Consider the following 9241-nt stretch of genomic DNA (forward strand, 5'->3'; position numbering starts at 1 on the left):
TATTTCTTACTTTTTTTTTTTTTTTTTTGAGATGAAGTTTTGCTCTTGTCACCAGGCTGGAATGCAGTGGCACGATCTCGGCTCACTGCAACCCTCGCCTCCCAGGTTCAAGTGATCCTCCTGTCTCAGCCTCCTGAATAACTGGGATTACAGGCTTGCACCACCACACCCAGCTAATTTTTTTATTTTTAGTAGAGACGGGGTTCCACCATGTTGGCCAGGCTTGTCTCGAACTCCTGACCTCAGGTGATCCGCCTGCCTCGGCCTCCCAAAGTGCTGGGATTACAGGCATAAGCCACCATGCCCAGCCTTTCTTACAAATTTTAAAAAGTCAGTTATACCTGGTAAAGATGTATTCTTTTGTCTTTTTCCTTTTTTTTTTTTGAGATAGAGTCTCCCTTTGTCACCCAGGCTGGAGTGCTCTGGTGCAATCACAGTTCTACTGCAGCCTCCACCTCCTGGGCTCAAGGGATCCACCTACCTCGGCCTCCCCAGTAACTGGGGCCACAGACGCACACCACGCATGCCTAATTTTATTTGTATGTTCTATAGGGACAGGATCTCAAAATGTTGCCCAGGCTGGTTTGAAACTCCTGGGCTGAAGCAATCCTCCCACCTTGGCCTCCCAAAGTGCTGGGATTATAGGGTGTAAGCCACGTGCTTGGCCTAAAGATTTATTCTTTATCATCATTACTAAACATTTCACATTGTTTATCATCTTTAGTAACTGTAATAAAATACGAAACAGAAAAAAGAGAAACAGTGATAGGGCAAAAACAACAAAAAATATTTTTTAGAATATATGTTTGCATAGCAAGAAAATTAAAAAGAATCAACTCATAACTACTATAATTAATAAAAGAATACAGACATTGACCAGGCACAGTGGCTCACACCTGTAATCCCAGTAGTTTGGGAGGCTGAGGCGGGCTGATCACGAGGTCAGGAGATCGAGACCCATCCTGGCTAACACAGTGAAACCCCGTCTCTACTAAAAAATACAAAAAATTAGCCAGGCGTGGTGGCGGGTACCTGTAGTCCCAGCTACTCGGGAGGCTGAGGCAGGAGAATGGCGTGAACCTGGGAAGCAGAGGTTGCAGTGAGCCGAGGTTGCGCTGCTGTACTCCAGCCTGTGAAACAGAGCAAGACTCTACCTCAAAAATAAATAAATAAACAAATAAGTATAAAAACACAGATATTAAATGTTAATGCTGCCAAAATCAATACATTTCTGTAAAATCATCAAAATCCAATTAGAATATATGTAAAATAAACTCACCCAAGCAAAATGAGTGATATGCATGATCTTTATAAGGAAAACTACAATGCTGATTGAGAGATACAAATGAAGACTTAAATGGGGAAAACACCATATTCTTCAACAGGAAAAATAAATATCATAAGGACCTTTATTTTTTTCAAGCTGTCTTACAGATTTGATGCAATTCTAATTAAAACATTATTTTTGGAGGCCATAAAAGAATGATTAGAAATTCATGAGAAAACATAGATATTTTATCTGATAACAAAATACATTACTCTCAGATAAGTAAATATATTACTATCAGATAATTAAATGCATTACTATGGTTTAAAACAATGCCTCTGATTAATCTCCCCTCCTCTCCAGTATTAATGGTAGAGCAAGCTCTCCAAGACCTCTGGGTCACACTGAAGCAGGATCTTGGTAGATGTTTATTTCCTTTCCTTTTTTCTCTTTTTCCCTGTGGTCTGCCCTCTGGTGACCTAAATCAGCAACTACGTTTTCACTGCTGCAAGACAGTTCACAACTTATTATGGAAAGTCAAGGAATTAGGAGTGAGTGCCTGGGTCAAAAGGGCATTAAATGACATCTTCCAATCTTCCTGTATAAAATAATATGATGTCTTGGTTTGGCAAAAACGCTGACAATTTTTAAAGCATGATGTTTCTTTTGTGTATGCTTGCAAATTTCCATAATGAAAAGTTAAAAACAGAAACAACAAAAAAGTATTGCTCCCACAAATATAAGTGACCAATATATAAAAGAATCCTCAGTCACATTAGCAATTAAACAAAGGCAAATTAAAACAAGTAAATTTTTTTTTCATTCCAGACCAAAAAGAACATTGAAACATTAATAGCTTTTAGCGCTAAAGAGGATGTGGGAAAATAAGCAGCCAATCTTTTGGGGAGGGTATTAGTGCTATCTTTTGGAGGGCAATTAAGTAATACCAATGGAAAATTTTATTTTTCCAAAAATGTTTCATATCCTTACACCCAGAATTCCACTTTTATCTTATGAAAATACTCATGGAAGAATGCAAAAATATATGTACATGAATGTTTATTGTACCATTGCTTATGAGAGCAAAACATTGGAAATGAGTATGAATAAATACTTATTAAATAAGTTAAGATACATCACATAATGGAATACATGCATCCTTTTATTTATTTATTTATTTATTTATTTATTTATTTATTTACTTATTATTTTTTAGAGACAGGATCTCACTCTGTCACCCAGGCTGGAGTGTACTGGTGCAGTCACGGCTCATTGCAGCCTTGATCTCCCAGGATCAAGCGAACATCCCACCTTAGCCTCCCAAATAGCTGGGACTACAAGTGGGAGCCACCAAGGCCGGCAAATTATTGTATTTTTGTGGAGATGGTAGTTTCACCATGTTGCCAGGCTGGTCTTGAGCTCCTGGGCTTGAGAGATTTGCCTGCCTTGGCCTCCCAAAATACTGGGATTATAGGCATGTGGCCCATGCATCCTTTTAAAAGAACAATCTCTTTTTATCAACACAGAAAGATATCCTTGGAAAATTAAGTAATGAAACAACTTGTATAAATGAGAATGGCCACATTTTGGTTAAAGACGATAATAATATATGTTAATATGTTCATTTAAAACAAATTTGGAGGCCAATAACCAATTACAATGGTTTCCTTTAGATAGTAGGAAAACTGGGAGACTTTCACTTTCTTCATTGTATAGTTCTGTAATGTTTGATTTTTCAAATGCACATATATTACTGTTCAGCTTAATGTCCTGGGTTCCAAATATGAATCTTGAAGTTATCGTCATCATTTTCCTCAGAATATTCTAAAAGGGACTAGAGCAAATAGGACACTCAGTGACTTCTTTACTTGTCTGACAAGCATAAAGCCCAAGCTAGTGGCCTCCACAGTGGTGCACAAGATGATCCACTGATGCTCAGAGAAGAAGTATTCGAACATCAACATATATATTTTAATCTCATCCTTTGTTAATTTCCATTGTCAATTTTTGTTTTTAAATCATACATTATATAATTATTTATATTCATAAATGTATATTACATGTATATCATTTGTACATAAATATATACTCATATATTGGGGGAGTGTTCAAACATTTTTTTACTGATGGAGTATCTGATCAAAAGAGTTTAGGGTCCATTAATTTAGGCCAGAGCTGCCTTCAAGAGAACTAGAATTAGAGCTAACATAGATATAAACATTTTCCACAAGTTAGTTGTCCTCCCCAAAGTCACTAATACAGTACTTAAAAGGAAAAAAAAATCAGGAAAATAGGTAAGAAAACACAATGGAAGACATATGAAAGAGTCAACTCAGTAAGTAATAAAAGGTAGAAGAGAAGAGAAGAAAGTAAAATGGATAGAATGATTATTTACCTATACACAAATCAAATAATAAAACAATGGGGGAAAACCTTAACGAATAAAGAAAGGGAAGTCAAAAAGCAGGAATAATCCCACAAAACATTTAGGGATGAAAAAACCACATTCTATCCTAAAAAAAAAAAAAAAAAAAAAAAGCAAATTGTCAAACAGAATTTAGAATGTAACACATATGTAGTTCTGTTTTTAGCATAATGCTTCAAGCATAGTATGCACTCAATGAGTAAAGAAAGGATTTTAGGTTATAGCATTTTACACCAAAGTAATGTGTTTAGCTGCAATTTGAAGGGTTAATGCATTTTTGTTATTTCTCTATTTTAAATTGAGCTGCTGAATATTTTATAGATTATGAGAAACAGAATTGAAAAAACAATGGAAATTTTGTGATGCTACATTTGCAAATGCAATGAAAAAGGTAACAATTCATTGGGAGAATTTGAAGATATGACAGGTAATTATTTATTTGCCAACCCTTGGAAACCTCCTCTATTCCTTTGCCATTATATGAGCCAAATAATCAAATAAGAATATTTGCAGGCCGGGCGCGGTGGCTCAAGCCTGTAATCCCAGCGCTTTGGGAGGCCGAGACGGGCGGATCACGAGGTCAGGAGATCGAGACCATCGTGGTTAACACAGGGAAACCCCGTCTCTACTGAAAAATACAAAAAACTAGCCAGGCGAGGTGGCGGGCCCCTGTAGTCCCAGCTACTCGGGAGGCTGAGGCAGGAGAATGGTGTAAACCCAGGAGGCGGAGCTCGCAGTGAGCTGAGATCCAGCCACTGCACTCCAGCCTGGGCGACAGAGCGAGACTCCGTCTCAAAAAAAAAAAAAAAAAAAAAAGAATATTTGCAATGAACTTATAATTTAGAACTTCTAAAATTTCTATAGCCAGAATAAAGGCAATTAACAGGATTAAAGCGGTGAACTTTTTCCTCCTCTTGAAAGCTGAATTCATTAGTGATGTTCTATAAAGTCTATAAATTATTTTTTAAAATGACACTTCCATTGTGTGGGTATTTTTAAGCCTATTGCTAATAGTAACTTTAAGCCATCTGATCTGGAATGTAAGCATGTTTTGTTAGAGTTAAAACAAAATGAAATCCTATTTTGCCAGTAGTTACAACTTTACCATCTCTCCCAGGGGCAGCAAAAAGAAATAGATTATTTTTAGGCAAATGTGAGGCACTATATTCTTAGATTATCATTCAGATATTCATCAAATATTCAATGAGGGTTTCTCAGTGCCAAACATTGTGTTGGAGTTGGAGATCCACTCATGAAATTAATGAGTCAGCCTCCTCCAGAATTCACAATAATTTCTCTAGTCCTTCCTTGATTAATTTTGCAATCTCCAAACTATTTGAGATATATCTGTGCATGTGTATGGATGTGTAGACTCATGAATATAAAACATTACTATAAAAAAGATAACTACTTAACATTTAACCATGATTATTGTAGGATGTGCAACACTTACTCTTAAAAAACGTAAAGTACAAGTATCTTTAAAAGCCGCATAATGTGGGATTCAACAATTCTACTTTTAGGAATTCATCTTCACAAAATGATAAAGGTTAGCAGCAAATATTTAATTACAAGGATGCTCATAGTAGAATTATTATTATTGTTATTATTATTATTTTAAGACAGGGTCTCACTCTGTTGCCCAGCTGGAGCACAGTAGTGTAATCAGAGCTCACTTGCAGCCTCGAACTTCTGGCTTTAAGCAATCTTCCCATCTCAGCCTCCTGAGTAGCTGAGACTACAGGTGCTCACCACCACTCCTGGATAATTTTTTTTTCTTTTACAGAGGCAAGGTCTCGCTATGTTGCCCAGGCGTATTTTTTTTAAGTGCAAGAAACATCTTAGATCAATACAGGATTGCTTACATAAATTATGTTCACACAATGGGAAACTAGGTAATATTAAAAAGGATTATGTAGAAATGTCTTCATTGATATGGAAAAAATTCCATGATATATTAGAAAGTGAAAATTAGAAGTTTCCTTGTTGCTTAGGTGTCCAGTACGAAAACAAGTCCTGACTGTGCTCTGAACCTGGGCAAGACACTTGACCTCACAGACTCAGTTCTTCCATCTGTTATGTGTGGAATTTGTGTTACCCTCAAACTCATATGCTGAAGTCCTAATCCACAGTGCCTCAGAATGCAATTGTATTTGGAGATACAGTTTTTAAAGAGGTAATTAAGTTAAAATGAGGCTATTAGGGGGCCTTAATCCAATATGGCTGATGTCCTTGTAAGAAAAGGAGATGAGTACACAGGCTGTACAGGGGTAAGACCACGTATAGACACAGGGAGAAGACAGCCTTCTGCAAGGCAAGATGAGAAGCCTCAAAGGAAACCAACACTGCCAACAACTTGATCAGAGACTTTTAGATTTCAGAACTTTCAGAAAGTAAATGTCTGTTGCTCAAGCCACCCAGTCTGTGGTAATTTGTTACAGCACTCCTAGCAAACTAATACACTATCTAGAAGAGGGAGAAAATCTTAATATTATCTTTATTTAGCTCACAAGTTTGCTGTAAGTCAAACAGATGTAATCCCTTTGTAAACTGTAAAACACTACATAAATGTGAACAATTGTTATTCACATGGTCCTTGAAAATGCAGTCATGTTGTTATGATTTGAATTTTATATTCCTTTAGTAGGGCAGACACTCAGTATCAGTACAGGAGATGGGGAGAAGCAAGAGATTTCCTAGGGCTGTAGCAAAAAACACAAATGATTTGTCATTGAAAGAAGAGGCAAAATAAAAGGAATAGTTCCTTACATTCATGCTGCAAATTTGAAAGCAAACAGATACCTAAACTACATATAATAACAATATCTAATATGTATTAAGCATTTACTAAGTACCTAGCATAATCCCAAGTACTTTTAATATGTGTTCTTGGCCAAGTGCGGTGGCTCACGCCTGTAATCCTAGCACTTTGGGAGGCTGAGGCGGGCGGATTGCCTGAGCTCAGGAGTTCAAGACCAGTCTGGACAACATGGTGAAACCCTGTCTCTACTAAAATCCAAAAAATTAGCTGGGCATGGCCGCGTGGGCCCGTAGTCCCAGCTACTCAGGAGGCTGAGGTAGAAGAATTGCTTGAACCTGGGTGGCAGAGGTTGCAGTGAGCCAAGATTGCGCCATTGCACTCCAGCCTAGGCGACAGTGAGACTCTGTCCCTCTCTAATTAAATCTCATATCATATGTTCTCTAAATCACGTATCAACCCTATGGTAAAAGTGCTTGTTGTGTGTATGTGTGTAGTGCGCCGTGTGTGTGTGTGTGTGTGTGTGTGTGTGTGTATATATGTTTATTTATGTATGTGCATCTATTTTCGTTTTGTTACATGTATCTTTTTTTTTTTTTTGGAGATGGGGTTCACTCTGTCGCCCAGGCTGGAGTGCAGTGGTGCAATCTTTGCTCACTGCAACCTCTGTCTCCCGGGTTCAAGCGATTCTCCTGCCTCAACCTCCCAATTAGCTGGGAGTACAGGCGCCCGTCACCACACCGAGCTAATTTTTAGTAGAGACGAGGTTTTGCTGTTGGGCAGGCTGGTCTCAAACTCCTGACCTCAAGTGATCCACCCACCTTGGCCTCGCAAAGTCCTGGGAGACAAGAGCGAAACTCCGTCTCAAAAAAAAAAAAAAAAAAACAACAACAAAAAACAGCTCTTTTAGGATGAAATACTATATTCCTCCTAAAGTGGTTTAGATAGTCACCAAACTAAGGATACCAAATATTCTTACACTTTCAATTGCAGTGAGCCGAGATGTCACCACTGCACTCCAGCGTGGGTGACAGAGCAAGACTCCCTCTCAACAAAAAAAAAGGGGGGTGGGTTGGGAGTGGGGCTATCATTTTAACCTAGTAGATTGGCAAAGATTATTTTTTAAAAATATTTTTAAAAATTAGTTCAGTAATTTTCCCTTGAGAATTTGTTCAAGGGAAATAATGAGACTAGAGTTCAAAAACATACGTGCAAGTATATTCATTACACAATTGTTAATGGGTTTAAAAAATTCAAGTAATTTAATGTAGCAATTGACGTTTGGTCAAATTAACCAAGATATATATTCTTTCATTTAGCAATTCTGTTGGAATCTATCCCTTGGAGTAGTAAATAAAACCAACAGTTCTCAGGATGCAACATTTATAACAGCAGTTTGTAGAAGCAAAAAATGGCAAATCCACAGCACGGAGGAGGAAAAAGAAAAAAATTGCACATGGCCAGGCACGGTGCCTCACGCCTGTAATCCCAGCTCTTTGGGAGGTGGAGGCGGGCTAATCACCTGAAGTCAGGAGTTCCAGGCCAACCTGGCCAACATGGCGAAACCCTGTCTCTACCAAAACTACAAAAATTAGCTGGGTGTGGTGGCACATGCCTGTAATCCCAGCTACTCAGGAGGCTGACGCACAGGAGAATCGTTTGAACCCAGGAGGCTAAGGCTTCAGGGAGCCGAGATCACGCCACTGCACTCCAGCCTGGGCGACAAAGCGAGACTCCGTCTCAAAAAAAAAAAAAAGGCATATAATGATCATCTTTATGCATTCAGGTAAGATATTGTGTGCACATTCACGAAATAAAAATAGACTAAAGGGTGGTTTATGGAATACCATGCAGTTGTGTATGTGTACGTGTGTATATATATATATGGTTGTCTGAAGATATTTTGGAACTCCAAACACCTTGACAATGACCACTGAATACCCCCATTCCACCTAAAAGCTGAATTGGAGTTACAAGATTTGGTTACCAAGGCATTTATTTGAGCATTAACTTTTATTTTGCCCTTGAAAAGCTCCTAATTCTAGTTATCTTTATCCAAGCGTAAGAGGTTCAAGACCCAACTGAAGATACAGATGCAAACTAAGACAATGAGCCAGTCTCACACACCTCGGCTTTGTATTTTCAGACAACCCTTTACTTACAAACTTCTGGGCCAATGGTCTGAAAATGGTTGGGACTGAGGTGCTGGGGATACAATGATGAACAGCAGCCGCTGAAGCCCTGTCAGGTGGAGGAGGCCCGGTTACCTCAGACCCTCACTGAGCCTTTTCTTTTTTTTTTTCTTTTGAGACGCAGTCTCCCAGGCTGCATTGCAGTGCCTCACTGCAACCTACGCCTCCCGGGCTCAAGCCTTTCTCCTGCCTCAGCCTCCCGAGTAGCTGGGATTAAAGGCGGCGCCACCACGCCAGGCTAATTTTTGTATTTTTGGTAGAGACGAGGTTTCACCATGTTGGCCAGGCTGGTCTCGACTTCCTGACCTCAGGGGATCCGCAAGCCTCAGCCTCCCAAAGTGCTGGGATCACAGGCACCAGCCACCACGCCCGGCTACTGCGCCTTTTCTAAACCTTGGCTCCTACGTACTTACCAGAATAGAGAGCGCAGAGAATCTGTCTACGACTTCCAGCCAATGGCTACACTTCTTTTCTCAGCCCTCGTCCACTGTTCTATTTTAACCAATCAGAAACGTTTTTCAAACGTTTCCCCTCCCCGCTAAGTGCGCAGGCTCCTGGAAAGTTGTCTTCACTTCCGGGCCGCGGTCTAGGGCGGCTAC

General features: G+C 39.2%; 1 long non-coding RNA gene across 2 annotated transcripts in view; it reads right to left on the bottom strand.

Moving 5' to 3' along the window:
• Nucleotides 1–9190, bottom strand: part of LOC139357850 (uncharacterized) — an 86786-nt gene extending 77596 nt beyond the window's left edge. For both annotated transcript variants that reach the window (XR_011611735.1, XR_011611736.1), the window contains exon 1: nucleotides 9056–9190. This is a non-coding gene — a long non-coding RNA (uncharacterized lncRNA). The remainder of the gene's footprint in view (nucleotides 1–9055) is intronic.
• Between the last annotated feature and the right edge of the window lie 51 nt (nucleotides 9191–9241).

Source organism: Macaca nemestrina, chromosome 13 (genome assembly GCF_043159975.1).
Source record: "Macaca nemestrina isolate mMacNem1 chromosome 13, mMacNem.hap1, whole genome shotgun sequence".
Taxonomy (NCBI): domain Eukaryota; kingdom Metazoa; phylum Chordata; class Mammalia; order Primates; family Cercopithecidae; genus Macaca; species Macaca nemestrina.